Source organism: Rhinopithecus bieti, unplaced genomic scaffold, assembly GCF_001698545.2.
Source record: "Rhinopithecus bieti isolate Rb0 unplaced genomic scaffold, ASM169854v2 scaffold_19708, whole genome shotgun sequence".
NCBI classification, from domain to species: Eukaryota; Metazoa; Chordata; class Mammalia; order Primates; family Cercopithecidae; genus Rhinopithecus; species Rhinopithecus bieti.
Window position 1 is genome coordinate 3,258,903 of NW_016810765.1, and position 16,430 is coordinate 3,275,332.

The 16,430-nt window shown below is 38.6% G+C and overlaps 1 protein-coding gene across 4 annotated transcripts in view; it reads right to left on the reverse strand.

The window, feature by feature from the left end:
• LOC108542641 (guanine nucleotide-binding protein G(q) subunit alpha) overlaps positions 1–16,430 on the reverse strand; it is a 328,639-nt gene that overhangs the window by 243,720 nt on the left and 68,489 nt on the right. The window lies entirely within an intron of this gene.

A 16,430-nucleotide genomic window follows, 5' to 3' on the forward strand; every position in this document is an offset into this window, starting at 1 on the left:
CCGCCCCCAGGGTTTATGCATTGCTCCTGCCTCAGCCTCCCAAGCAGCTGGGACTACAGGCACCCACCACCGTGCCCGGCTAGTTTTTTGTATTTTTAGTAGAGACGGGGTTTCACCATGTTAGCCAGGATGGTCTCATCTCCTGACCTCGTGATCCGCCCGTCTCGGCCTCCCAAAGTGCTGGGATTACAGGCTTGAGCCACCGCGCCCGGCCAAATTCCTCATTTATTAAAGACATAAGCTAAGGCACAGAGCTATTAAGAGATCAGACTACATCCTCAGAGCTGGCTAATGGCCTGGCAAAAAGGTCTCTTGAATCTTGCAAAGGTCCTATTAAGCTGACAAAACGTCACCAGTCATTCCTGTGTTAACCACCAATACAATAACAAAAACCTTCTGAGGAAGGCAATAGTGGTGACCAGAGAAAATGCCGTATTAGCACTCTGGGTAACATGTTCAATTTTCATTAAATTTGTTCCTGACCACTGCATGATTTCTGTTAAACCAGGCCTCTCCTCCATAACCATCAAATAATAGTTGGCCAGATCATAAGCCTGAAGTAGTTTAAGATGCAGGTATGATATGCTTTACTTTAGCAAAGCTAATAATGTTCGAACTCCACAGTAGTTGCTCCAAGATAAGTGGGAGTGGGGAGGCTTTCAAGAATCTTTTTTTTCTTTCTTTTATTTTTATTTATTTATATACTTTTTGAGATAGAGTCTCACTCTGTCGCCCAGGCCGGAGTGCAGTGGCACTATCTTGGCTCACTGCAATCTCTACCACCCAGGTTCAAGCAATTCTCCTGCCTCAGCCTCCCTAGTAGCTGGAATTACAGGCTCACGCCACCATGCCCGGCTAATTTTTGTATTTTTAGTAGAGAAGGGGTTTCACATCTTGGCCAGGCTGGTTTTGAACTCCTGACCCTATGATCCACTTGCCTTGGCCTCCCAAAGTGCTGGGATTACAGGTGTGAGCCACTGTGCCCGGCCAAGAATCTTTACTCCTTACTGAAATCATGAAAGACAATAAGAAAGTTATATAACTGCATTTAAGCACTTTTTATATATAATGCTATACTTGGTTTCTACTCCTATGCAAAACAAATTTCAGTGATAGTAACATTAAGAGTTCTATTAATGCAAAATTTGGTAACCCAAGAATTTTGTTCAGTAATTCTCAAAAAGCTCAAATCAATTCATTAAAATCTGACTAGTATAAATATGAAAAGATCAAAATAGGTATTTAATTTGCCTACTTCAAATCACTTAGTAGATTAATTTTATGAATTAATCTAAATTCTTTTTATAGCTATTATAAACCTTTAGCTTTACAGGAACATTAACTCTAAACCTTAAGATTTACAGGACTTAAAGTGCTCTCTAGTAGTAACTGACTAAATATTCAGGAGACTTCTTGCATTGGGTCTGTCCAAAATCATTATCACATAAAGCTGTTTGACACACTGATGACAGGAATCACTTATTTCCATTCAAGACCAAGAGGTGATGTTTCTCTTCCGATGGCAATTCCTGCCACGGCAATTTCTTGGTTATCTTAGTGGGTCTATGAATAGGGCACATACATAATAAATCAAATCCTACATCTGAAATAAGTTTTTTAAAGAAATATTATCTTTTTTGTTATTAAATAGTAATAGCAATAATATGTGTACTGAGCACTTTCTATTTACCAGGACTTATTCCAAAGTGTTTTATATATGTTAATTAATGTAAACCTCCCTAGAACCTTATCAAGTTAGGTAATATTACTATTTTACATAGAAATCCAGTATCATTTCATCTTACACTAATTAGACCCCAAAATTGAAGCCAAAATGTACAGGCCCTAAAGAGGGGGAATTTGAAGGGAACCACTAGAAAAACAATTCTTGATTATTTGTACAAATTTAAGATTCCTAGCTATCTTGTTATGACACTGTCACGATCCTGTTACTCACTACAAATGCTCAGCTTCCTTTTTCATGTCTTTGGAATGCAGGAAGAGCTGGGAAAATGGCTTCCAAATCCAGAAGACTAATATTACCCTTTTAGTATAGGATCCCTCACTTTCAAAGCCATATATCCTATGGGAAGGAACATGAATCCTGGGGCAGACAATGCAACCCTCTTGGATTAGCACTGCCTCAGTCATGGAGTCTCTTCACAGTATTCCAAATTCTAATATATAGCCTCTCCTCAATGGTGAGTACAGAGCCCCAGGAAGCGGGAGGAGGGAAAACACCTGCTCCCAACTCAGCTAAAGGAAGAGAATTTGAGTAAACTAACTGGAGGGGCATGGAGGTGGAGGGGACTATTTCCTCTGCATATGCAATATGTACTCGACACTGAATGAGAGCCCTTCCTGTGCACTGTGGGGCTCCAGGGACACACTGTCTCTTTCCTTAAAGACAGCAGGTGAGACAGTTCTGTAACACCTGAATGATACACAAAGCCAAATTCAAGGAAGCATCATTTATTTGGGGTTTGAAATAGTAATGTGTCTAGATGACCCAGATGGACAAGCAAAGGGACCATGTAAGAATATTCTGAAGCAGTACTTAGGATAACTAATAAAGTAGTCTCATTTAAGAGTACAGCTGGGAACAGAATGATAGAAATAAATGCTGGCAATGTAAAAACTTAATAATAGGCTGGGTGTCGTGGCTCACGGCTGTAATCCCAGCACTTGGGGAGGCCAAGGCAGGCAGTCACAAGGTCAGAAGTTCAAGACCAGTCTGGCCAACATAGTGAAACCCCTTTTCTACTAAAAACACAAAAAATTAGCCAGGTGTGGTGGTGTGTGCCTGTGATCTCAGCTAATCAGGAGGCTGAGACAGGAGAATTGCATGAACCCGAGAGGTGAAGGTTGCAGTGAGCTGAGATTGCGCCATTGCACTCCAGCCCAGGCAACAAGTGCAAGACTCAGTCTCAAAAAAAAAAACAAAAACAAAAAAACCCCCTTAATAATAATAATATCCACATCAGTTACAGCTCTTGCTTGCCCAGTCCCTTGGAGGCATTCATCACGTAACTTTGCATTACACAAAGGAAGGCACAGAATCACCTTTGCATGACAAGCAACTGATGAGAAGTGAACGCTCTGACAGCAGGAGAAAAGCAAGGGGAATTTGCTTGTTTTTTCCAACTAGGTCAGATTCACAGAGGCAATGGGATTTCATGAGTAATTTGAGTGAAAGAAAGGTCAGATATATCTGCAAGCTGAAGAAGTAAGGAAAGAGGAGGCTACAGGCAAAAGGGGGCCCATCTTATTTAGCATGATAGGATGAAGGCCGCCAGCATCATAGGATGAAGGAGAACAGGCCATTCTGCACCTGCTGGAGGGAGGGAACTGTGGAAGTGCAGGGGCAAAGTCCAGTCAGAAAGTGAGAGGGCAGGACATGTTTAGGCACGTGCTTCTCGCTACTAATCGCCGATGCCCCCAGCCGAATAAACCCCTTCCATCTTTAACTCAGTGTCTGAGGAGTTTTGTCTGCAGCTCGTCCTGCTACAATTTCTGCTGGCCTATGTGATATGTCTATCTCCTGGCAACTTACAAAGTGTAGCAACTTAAAGACAAGCCACATTTTAAATGGCAGGCAGGCATTCTTCTTACAAGATCAAATACTGTATTATTCGTCTATGGTCACCTTTACAAATGTTTCTTAAAAGACAAATTTTGCCTTTACAAAGGCAATGTGGACAAATTACTTAACATTTCTGAGCATTAGTTTCCTCATCTACAGGAATAGTAGAGTAGCTATTAACTGACAAATCTGTTGGGAGGGTTAAAACACAAATACTGTGTTCAGTTTGGTGTCTGGAATGACGTAAATTATCAGTAAATGCTGGCTTTGCTTTCTATTTTTCATTATTTCTCAAAATCCCTTCAAGGACTGGAACTTAAAACTCTACATATAGCTGTACTTTTTCTATGATCAGTTATGGGCTGTGTCTCCACTGTATCCTACTACTAACACGAACAGAATAAAGATTAGTTTTAACAACTGACCAGAAAAGGAAAAAAAAAATGTAACTAGAAAAGTACATCTACAGCTGCCAGCCATGAAATGCACTGCTAAAATAACAATAAATGACTTTCATATTCTTCAATATTGTGAATTGCTCTGTCCTATTCACTAATGGGAAAATTTAAGACTTCCTTTGAAAGTTAGAAAATTGACAGAATGTAAGAATGGTTATACATAAAACTGACAAATATTTTTCAAGAAACCAGTTTAGGTTAAATTATTTGCTAAGGTTAGGGACATATTACTTTAACTGGGCCATCATTTCCTTGCCAAGATGTCTGTCACTGAGGTCCTCTATGGTCAGCCACAATTTAATACCATTAACAACCAGGCAGGTGAAGGAAATCCATGAAGCCATGGGTGCAGTGCAGGGTAACAGGGAGTAGTATGGACTGTGGCCAAGCTAATGCAATGGAGGAGGGGGGACCACCAGCTATGCAAAACAAAATACATTTGCAGACTGATTTCAACCTCAAAACTAGCAGTTTGCAACCCTTGGCAAACTCCTCAATTCTTTCATGATTTTCCCCTTCTCCCAACTCAGAGGTACTCCAAACTGATACTAGTATAATATTTAGTACTAATACAATTCATTGAAAAGGAGATAAAGAAAGAAACGAGCATTTTATTGTGCATATAAGCCTCAATATCACTGTTCTTCAAAGGTGTGGTCCATTTGAAAGGTGTGGTATATAAACATCTCCATCAGAATCACACAGGGAGAGGGCCCCAGAGTTCAATATTTAGTAAGCTTCCAGGTGATTCTTCATGCATTAAAGAGAACCCATTTCTCCCTAAAATAATTAATTTACCTTGTAAAGTTTTTCTGTTCTACTCACATTGTCCTGTCATTCCAAAGTCTCTTGCTTCATTTACATATCCCAACTTTCAGTCTATGATAAAATATTTTCTTTTCTTCTGGTGTATTCTAATCCAAAGAATCATTAGTTTGCAATCAACTGTTTTATCTTATTTTCCATATATAACTTTTATTTTTATATGTTTCAGTTCATCCTTCATACTTAGAGATAATGTGAAATTTATAAGTAGTAAATGTGTGATATTCTAAATCTCCATAAAACACAAATAAATCTTTAAATAAAAGCAGACTGCCACTGCAAGTCAGGATTTTATAGAAACAGTTCTGTAGATAAATTTTCTAAACTATCATTTGCAAATTTCAATCTGCATGAAAGTATGTTTTTGAGGAAATAACACAAGTCAGTTTTGAATATTTTTATCAAAACATTATAGCACAGTATATTTCGTTCACTCGCTGTTTTATTCCTTCAATTATTTTATCTCTTTAATTGCTAAAATCATTGAGTTTTCTCTTCCTACCTTGCACAATATTTAATATTTTACCATTACTCAAAGTAAAGTATAAAAAAAAATCAGAAGAGTCTCCTTTCCAAACAACTGCTGCAAATCTATATGCTAATCAGTTTTTCTACAGCAAAATTTTGGAAACTAAGGATGTCAAGATTCAGGCCCCCCAAAAAGGTGGCACCACAATTCTAGGAATCCTGCATGTTCCACCCATGCCTCAGCCCCTTGGATTGTAAAATCCAAATCGTGGAAGCTAAGCTGGACCTGCTATGTCACCTCTACCCTCTGAAAGCAGGATGATAGTAGATAATAAATGGATTCCTTGCCTCTTCACTCAATACCATTTATTTTCTTTTTATTCATATAATTTTCTTTAACCAAGAGAACAGGTACAGCTTTAGTTTTGTTATTAGGAGTAAGGAAGCTTTAATTCTATGCTCACTGGAATCACCCTGCTCATCTTTCTTTTATTTATTGTATTTTATTTTTGTATTGTATTTTTTCTACTATCTGTATTTCCTTCTCTTCCAGCCACCTCAGAAAGTAAGAAATTGACAAAAGGACTGATATTGGCTGGTCATCACACCAGAACAGGTCAGGAGGCAGAGGAAGTGAGAGGAAGGCATGGATCAGGGCCTTTATTGTTGTTGATTTCAGAAAGAAACAGGCAAAGCGAGGTACACAGAATTAGAACTGGCTAATTTGAATATTTTCAGTGGACTATGGTATGCAGGGATTGTCCTTAGTTGCCCTGTTACCCCTGGTCCTGGAGTGATATTACAGAAGAGAGATCCCAGGTCAATCTCTGAGACTTAAACGAGGTGGTTGGTGGGTGTGTGCTCTGGACTGATTGGTTTGCATAGGAAAGGAGCACTGCAGGGAGTCACTTGTTAACTCTAGGAATTAGCTAGACCAGAGAGGGCAGAGTCTTCAGGATTAGCAAAGCCCCAAATGCCGGATCATCGAGAATACAGAAAATAAGAAAATACAGTCAATACAAAATATCATTTATAAAAGATGGGGAAAACTAGCTAAATTAAGACCACAAATAATCTAAAATATCACTTTAACCTTTAAAAAATGATCTATTCACTAGCACTAGAATAAACAGAAAAATCAGACACTTAAGAGTTTACATCCTTTCCTGTATTTTTCATGGCTATCTTTTAAATAAAATACTAACGAGCACAGGGGGCCTGGAAATCACTTTGTACAAGCAACCATTTCATAAATGATATATGAGATCACTCCCTGTATGACATATCCTTAATACATTTCATTATTTGAAACACATAGTTTGGATTCCAACAAACGGAACAGTTCAAATTCTAACCATTTACTCTTCCCTTTAAAAGTAATGTCTGGCAACACTTTTATATTTAAAATTAAAATAACAAAAGTAGATGCTTCTAGAACCTAATGGATATTACCAGACTTTGAATTTATACTCATTCACTTATAAAATGCAGGGAAAAGCCCAGGAAATCAAATAAAATATTCAATTGTTTTAACACACTGGACAACAGGGAGCACAGGCATACAAACAAGGTAAATCCTAGGACTGCCTCCACATAACCACGCGGCTTCAGTTTCCACACAACATGGCAAGGAGGACCCCAAAAAGAACCCAGTGCTCTCACTGGGTTGAAAAAACAGAGATCAGATTTGAGAAAGGCTTAGAAGCCTAAAATGTGCATGACAGGCCGGGCGCGGTGGCTCAAGCCTGTAATCCCAGCACTTTGGGAGGCCGAGACGGGCGGATCACGAGGTCAGGAGATCAAGACCATCCTGGCTAACATGATGAAACCCCGTCTCTACTAAAATACAAAAAACTAGCCGGGCGACCTGGCGGGCGCCTGTAGTCCCAGCTACTCGGGAGGCTGAGGCAGGAGAATGGCGTAAACCCGGGAGGCGGAGCTTGCAGTGAGCTGAGATCCGGTCACTGCACTCCAGCCTGGGCGACAGAGCGAGTCTCCGTCTCAAAAAAAAAAAAAAAATGTGCATGACAGAATGCTGGAAAGGAGAGAGCTGAACAGAGAGAAAGCTCTTGAGATGTGCAGAAGGCTGCCCTTGAATGTGAAACTCAATAATAACAATCTACACGTGAGTGGGGTGAATCTCCAGGGGACTTGAGAAAGAAACACAGGAACACACAGTCTGAATAATTCCAAAGGTTCACACAGGTTCATGTGCACCACAAAGAAGGAAGCAGTGAGTTTTCATAAGGGTATCAACATAATAGTGAAGTTTAAGTAACTATAGAAGACAGGCTGCTCTAAACTTACCCTAGCAAAGCCTAAAAGCAAGACTAAACATTATTGAGGTGATCCCAAGTAAATTAGCTGTATGACAGAAAAAAGTCCACCACTTTTCAAAGGAATCCAAAATATCCAGCAATCAACAATGTAAGATTCACAATGTCTGGCATCTTATCTAAAACTATTAGGCAAATAAAGAAACAGGAAAAGGTGACCCATAACTCCAAGAAAGCTCAATAAATTTAGACCCAGAAGACAAGGATGTTTTTTCAAAAGCAGTACTAATTAGGTTCCACCACCTCAAGAATGTAGAGGAAAATATAAACATGATGAAAAGAGAAAGGAACATATTTTTAAAGTCCCAAATGAACTTCTGGCAATTAAAAATACAGTATCTAAAATGAAAGATACAACAGATGGAAATAAAAGCAGATGAGACTGAAAAGAAAACATATGTGAACCTGATGACACAGCAATAGAAATTATCAAAAATTAAGCACAACGGGAAAAAAAGATTAAAAAAAAAAGAGAGCAGTCAGTGTGGAACAAAATCAAGTTATCTAATATACTTGGAATTTGAGTACTAGAAGAAGAGAGAAAGGCAGGAATGTAAAATGAAAACTATTTGAAGAAACAATATCTGAAAATCTTCCAAATCAAATGAAAGCTATAACACTACCGATCTAAGACCCTCAACAAACATCAAGCAGAAGAAACAAAGAAAATTACACGAGGCAGTTCATAATCATCCTGCTGAAAACCAGTAACAGAGAGAAAATCCTAAAAGCAGCCAGAGAGAAAAAGACACTTTACATGGAAAGACACAACTATTTACTGCTTACAAAACACACTTTCAATATGAAGATAAAAATGGCTTAAAAATAAAAGCATAGGAAAATATACACCATGCTAACACTAATCAGAAGAAAACTATAGTGGATATATACAAGAGGTCTTCAAAAAGTACATGGAAGGCCAGGCACAGAAACTCACACCTGTAATCCCAGAACTTTGGGAGGCCGAGGCAGGCGGATCGCTTGAGGTCAGGAGTGTGAGGCCAGCCCGGTCAACATCATGAAACCCCATCTCTACTAAAAAATACAAAAAGTTAGCCGGGTGTGGTGTCGGGTACCTGTAATCCCAGCTACTCAGGAGGCTGAGGCAAGAGAATCACTTGAACCTGGGAGGCAGAGGTTGCAGTGAGCCAAGATCACACCGTTGCACTCCAGCCTGGGCAACAATAGCAAAACTTCATCTCAAAAAAACAAACAAAAAAAAGTGCATGGAAAATGTGTATTATGAAAAAACTATGCATGGATTTCAAAAATGTTTGTACCAAAATAAACTCATACAGACTTGTTATAACATATCTGAACAGGATCTAGTTTGAGGCACTAAGAAGAATAAGATATTGGTTTGAAAAATTCCACTATCAGAGCAACATGAATTCTGCTAAAATTGAAGCAAGAACAAAGGCCAAGTTTATAGTGAAACTCACGTGGAAGAATGGTGAAATCACTGATGCTTTATGAAAAGTTTATGAGGACAATGCCCCAAAGAAATCAGCAGTTTATAAGTGGATATAGCTCATTTTAAGAAGGGATGAAATGATGCTGAAGATAAGGCCCACAACAGCAGACCATCCACATCAATCTGTGGGAAAAAATTAATCTTGCCCTAATTGAAAAGCACTGACAATTAACAATAGAAACAGTCACCACCACAGAAATCTCGACTGGTTCAACTTACATAATTCTGACTGAAAAACTAAAGTTTAGCAAACTTTTCACTCAGTGGGTGCCCAGGTCAGCGACAGTCAAGAGTGGAGCTTTCCGTGGAAATTTTAAACAAGTAGGATCAAGAGCCTGAAGCATTTCTTTGACAAGAAATGAAACATGGCTTTACCAGTACGATCCTGGAAAAAAAAGCACAATCAAAGCAATGGCTACCAAGAGGTGGAAGTCAAAGCAAATGCAGCAGAAGGGTCAAGAGCAAAAGTCATGACAAAAGGTTTTGGGGACACTGAAGGCATTTTGCTCACTGACTTTCTGAAGGGCCAAAGAACACCAACACCTGCTTATTATGAGAGTGGTTTGAGAAAGTCAAAAGTTTAACAGAAAAATGACTGGGAAAGCTTCACCACAACAATGTTCCTACTTGTTCCCTCTCATCAAAAAAAGGACAATTCTGTGAGAATTTTTACAGAAAATTATTAGGCATCCACCTTATGGTCCTGATTTGGCTTCTTCTGACTTATTTCTGTTTTCTAATCTTAAAAAAAATATTTAAAAGCACCCATTTTCTACAGTTAATAATGTAAAAAAGACTGCCTTGACATGGTTAAATCATCAGGACCCTCAGTTCTTTAGGGATGGACTACATGGCTAGTATCATTGCTTACAAAAGTGTTTCGAACTTGATGGGGCTTATGTTGGGAAATAAAGTTAATACTTTTTATCTTTTAACCAATATTTCCACAAAATTTCTGAAGTCATTTCATATTAATAACACAGTAGATTTTAAGGCAAATAATATTACCAGAAATAAAAACAATCATTTCATAATGATAAATTGGTTATCAAAAGGACGTAACAATCCTAAATGTTTATGTATCCAATAACAAAGCTTCAAAATATGACAAGCAAACAACGATAGAACTGCAGAGGGAAACAGACAAGCTTACAATTATACTCAGAGATTTTAAATACCCCTTTCTCAATACTTAATAGATCAAGTAGAAAGAAAAGCAATAGACCAAGTAGAGAGAAATGCATCAAAGATATAGAGCACTTTAACAACCCTGTTAACCACTTCACTGAACTGACATAGGCTGCTTTCCCAACAAGAATAAAAATCTCCAAATATCTGCAAACTAAAAATAAAACAAACAAAACACCAAGAAAAACCACTTCTAAGTAACATGTAAGAAAAAAATCAAAAGAAATTAGAAAGTATTAGAAACTAAGTAATAATGAAAACAACATATTAAGTGTGAAATACCACTGACATTGTACTTAGAGGGAAATAGGTACCAGACACCTGTGTTTAAAATACAGAACTCATTTTATAACTAATAATCTTAAGATAAAACACCCATTACAAATATTCAACTTCTCTAATATACTGGGCTTTTACTCAATTAGAATACACTGTATAACCCCTCACTCAAGTCTATCCACAAGCCAAAATCTGGTATCACTTCTATTGGACCTAATGTGACTAGAAAAGTCTATACCAAAAACAATTTCACAAACCCAGATCACAGCCTCCATTACTATAACTACTCAAAAAGGCCTAATTAAACTTTATTTCCTGTTTTTTTATTCCACCCTTTTTTTACTTTACTCTTAATTATCTAACCTGTTACCCCGAGTAATTTCAATCACAACATAAACACCAATAAACAATGCTCAACCAGCAACTACCACCGATCAACACCCATAATCATATAAAGCACCCCCACCCACAGAATCCTCATGAATCAACCCTGTCTCCTCATCCTCAAAAATCATTCAATTTCCCATACTATTAAAATCAGCTACGACCATCAGCCCATCATACTCTGCTATCCATCAAATTAACACCAAAATTGGATTTCATCAAAATTAAAGGCTGCTTGTCAAAAGACACCGAAAGAAGAATAAAAAGACAAACCACAGACAAGGAGAAAATACTTGCAAAGCATACATATAGACTGGTGTCCAGAAAATATTAATATGGAACAAAATAAGAAATCAAGTAATCCAAAGGGAAAACATCAGTAAAAGGTTTCACACTTAATCAAAAAAGTTATACAGATGGCAAAGCACATGAGAAATTACTCAACATCAGTCATTAGGCAAATTAAAACCACAATTAGATACTTCGCACCCATTTAAAATGGCAACATTTTTATTTTAAAAGACTGACTATACCAAGCGCTAGCAAGGATATGGAACTCTCATACACTGTACAATATGAAAAATCACTTTGGAAAACAGCTTGGCAGTTTCTTAAAAAGTAAAACATACCCCTACCATGTGTTCCAGCCATTCCAGTCCCTGGATTTACTCCGAGGAAAAAAAGGCATGTATCTATCAATGACCTATGCATGAATGTTTATAGCAGCTTTATTTGTCGTAGCCTAAAACTGGAAACAATCCAAGTCTCCATCAGTAGATGAATGGATAAAGAAAATGTAGTACATCCACACAACAAAATATGTCTCAGCAAAAAGGAGCAAACTACTGCCATGCAACAACATAAATGAATCTAAAAATAACTTGACTGAGTGGAAAAAGGCAGGCCAAAGTGGACATACTGTATGGTCCCTTAGGTGTAAAACCTAAATACAAATTAGTCTGCAGTGACAGGAATCAGATCAGTGTTCGGAGGGGGAGACAGGTGGGAGGGAGGATAACAAAGAGGCACAGGCAACCTTCAGGGTCGATGAATATATTCGTTACCTTCATGGTGGTGATGATTTCATAGACGCATATAAGTGACAAAACATCAAATTCTACATATTAAATATGTGCCACTTACTGTGCATCAATTACACTGCAAAAAAACTGCTATTACAAAATGTTATTACAACAAACTATAAGGGACAATCTAAATTCTATTTTACTAGGATCATATTACCTACAAGCAAAATTTTGCTATATACGTTTTCTTTATAATAGGATTTTACTAAGTTGAAAACCACACTTTAAACTTTTTTAAGGTAATTATGCTTCCCCAAAGGAACAAAATTCATTTTTCTTACATCTGGCTTACTACAGCAATGCCTCACTACAGCAGAGACACAGAATCTTATTACTTGCCAAAACTTCACCCAGGGGAAAGTAAACAGGGCATTAATAAACACTAAAACAAAGTTTATTCATCATAAAGTCAGGAAATTCAATGCTAAGATACTCATGAGGGGAAAGAGGTAATGAATTTGTGTAAAATAATAATATTCAGTCTATGACTACCAAATTGCTTCTTGAAATGAAATACTAATCCTTGGCACAGGACATGGACTGTGGACCTCTCCATTCTCCAACAAACCATGCTCTTGTTCAGTGTCTGGAAGAGCTTTCTCAGCAAGCCAAAGGCCTTTTCCTTTTCCTCTGTGCTGCCCACCAGGTCCACTGCCTCTGCCACCATCAACATCAATCCTTGCCCCAGGTCTTTCGTTGGCCTAGGTTCCGGCAGTCCATCAGCCGCCGCTTCGACCCCCTCTTCACAGTCTTTCTCAGAAACTCATTTCATCACTCTCCCTATGCATTTCTGTTTTTCACTTCTTTTAGAACTCCTTCTGCTTTTCAAAACTTGGACTTTTTATCTTCATGAGAAATCTAACGTGTAGGTGAACTCTCTCTTCTTTAACCCTGAACGCATCTCAGGAAAAGGATATCATGCACTATTGCAGAATGGAAAGCTGCCCTGTCCCAGGTACATTTATACCCCTGGTGGGCTGACAACAACTCTCACATGGAGGAAAAGATTCATTTCCCAAGGTCAGATCCAACCGTGGTCACTCCATGCTTTTAACATTATAAAATCACCTGCACAACTATTAGGCTTCTGCCACCTGCTGTGCCTAGAATCAGCCACTCTCCACCAAGATTTAGGTTCTGCTCTTGTTGGTAGATTTTGGGTCCAGCTTTCTCTGTGCTCAAAGTGCCCTCTTCTCGTGCTCAGTTTTCCCTCCTTAGCCACTGGAAGACCAACAAAAGGAATTCAAGTACTGACACATGCTACAACATGGTTAACCCTTAAAAATATCATGGTAATTCAAGGAAGCCAGCCACAAATGCCACATATTGTATGATTCCATTTATTTGAGAAGTCCAAAACTGACAAATCTATAGGCATATTAGGTAGATTAGTTTTTATCAGGGGTGGAGGAAGGAAGAATGGGGAGTGACTGTTAAAATGTTCATTCAGGTCTGCTGGGCGCGGTGGCTCTCACCTGTAATCCCAGCATTTTGGGAGGCTGAGGCGGGTGGATCACCTGAGGTCAGGAGTTTGAAACCAGCCTGGCCAACATGGTGAAACTCCATCTCTACTAAAAATACAAAATTAGCTGGGCATGGTGGCACATGCCTGTAATCCCAGCTACTTAGGAGGCTGAGGCAGGAGAATCACTTGAACTTGGGAGGCGGAGGTTGCAGTGAACCAAGATCGCACCATTGCACTCCAGCCTGGGCAACAAGAATAAAACTCCATCTAAAAAAACAATAATAATAAACAAAGAAAATAAACTGTTTAGGTTTCCTTTTGGGATGACAGGAATATTCTGCAATTAGATGGTGGTAATGGTTGCACAACACTGTGAGTATACTATCCACTGAATTGTATATATTACAATCACTTTATAATTCAGTGACCAGTATACTTAAATCACTGAGTATACTTAAAATGGTGAATTTTATGTTACGTAAATTATATCTCAAATTTGTTTTTAAAGATAAAGAACTGAAACTGTAGAAAGGCAGAAATAAAAACACCAAGGATGTTGTCTGCTTAGAATAAAATATTTTAGGACCACTTCAGATGAAATTAAATCCCTACAGGCTAAATGAACCAATAAATTCAAAAGGTGAATTACAGTCCTCTTTTTTCATCAGAGGAATCAAAAACTACAAATTTCATTAAAGTGTTTTCCAATTCTTATACAAATGATAATAGATGTATCAGGATGCCTAAGTGTTTAGTTTCCTTCCTCTTGAACTACAGTTTACCTGGAACAATCTAATGCAATAGCAAAGCAAAAAAGTAATTTAAATTAGGCTATTAGACAAGGCAGTGACATTCTATGCATTGAATGTATTTCCCAGACACTATCTCAAATGCTTTCCATTTCCCAATCCACAACACTGCTCTGTTCTAATAGATCTGGCCATCAGATGTAAATGGCCTTCAATTACATTTCATTCCAAATTAATTTTCGTAAGTGTACCAAACCAAAGGCAAGATAGTGTCATTTGCCAAAACAGAGACACAATTATGCCGGGGCTCTTAAAGAGGAACTCAGAGTACCAAAGCCAGCATTCACCGGCAAAGTAATCCCTAAGTATGGGGATTTTATGGGAAATCACCTCCTGTGGCAAGCTGATTCTGCTCCCAGAGAGTCTGGGGGAAGTGATGCCACCAGCAAATGCACCCAGGTGAGGGCACCTTAATGGACAGTGCTCTTCTCCCTAGTGATGTGTGATGGCAGAGCCAAGAGCTTAGTCCAGATAAAAATATTTTCAACCAATCATGGTAGGACTTCACTTTCTCCCTAAAGAAATTAAAGTATATTTACTCTTTGAGGTTTGCCCTTGGTCTGCATGCACTCCTGGGTCTGTTATTTCTAACCCAGGGAGATACAGTAACTCCTTCGTAATGCAGCCAAGTGGCCCATTCAGTCTTATTCAACACCCCAGTTCTGCCTCTGGCCTTGCCACCTGGCAGGTGGTAAATACAACTGTGGTTTTCTTAATGATTTCACATCCCTGTGATTCCCTGTAATTTTCTAACACACCCGAATTACCATCCAGCACCCTAAAGCATCAATTTAAGAATTTTTGCTGGACTGAAAGTTAATGCAATCATCAACGTTTCCAATTTAAACTCAGGAATTATCTTGTTTACTGCCCAACATCTTGCCTCCCTATACAATTAGCCTGATGTGACAGCCAATTTAACATTTCCTGACATGGAAGAATACAATTAAGGCCAACTTAGAAACAAAAAGTCATAAAATGCAGATGATGGAAGAGAGATTACACTAATCTATATATAATATAGATTATACTAATGTATGTTATATATATATTAGTACATACTATGAATTTTACTAATAGCACTAACAGTTTTAAATATTGCACAGCAAAATTTTCAGTAGTTTGAAGAGCACTGGAAAACAACCCAGGTTACTTTCTAGCCACATCAACAGTTCAACACTATGGATTTCCCAGGAAACTGGGGGCAGTTCCTTCTTTAAATATGTAAAGGCATCAGATTCATATATTCATCAGGCATGTAATACATGCCTACTAAATGTAAGGCAAAAGGAACAAAGTGTTTTCTTAGTCTCAGGCATGCATTCCGTAGACAAAGAGACCAGTACCCGTTTCTCTAACTCACCACCAAATTCTTCATGAGCAACTTCATAAGCCAAAGATCTGAACCTTGTTATCAAGGTGATGGCTCACACCTGTAATCCCAGCACTTTGGGAGGCCAAGGCAGGCAGATCACCTGAGGTCAGGAGTTTGAGACCAGCCTGGCCAACATGGTGAAACCCTGTCTCTACCAAAACACAAAAATTAGCCAGGTGTGGGGGCGCATGTCTGTAATTCCAGCTACTCGGGAGGCTGAGACAGGAGAATCACTTGAACTCGGGAGACAGAGGTTGCAGTGAGCCCAGATTTATGCCACTGCACTCCAGCCTGGATGACAGAGCAAGACTTTGTCTCCACAAAAAAAAAAAAAAAAAAAAAAAAAAAAAAAAAAAAGCAAGCTGACTGAGTCACAAACTCCTCCTCTCTACTCTGCCCCATGCTCATGCTCAGTTCCACGTTGCAAACCTGCATCACATTAGCCCTGGACACAAGTTTTCTTCCCCAACTTGATTCAGTGTTATCAAAAGTTACCCAGCAGCCCAACTGCACACACACATCAGGAAGAGAGGCACTTAGGGCTTTTCAAAGGCAGTAGTGTGGGCTATAATCAAAACCTGGGGTTGAAGGCAGAGGCAGTCTTCCCATTGTGCCAATTCACTCTTAAAACATTACCTTTAAAAACACAGATTAACACTTGGTTAAGAGACTATATACATACAGTAGGGAAAATATTAATA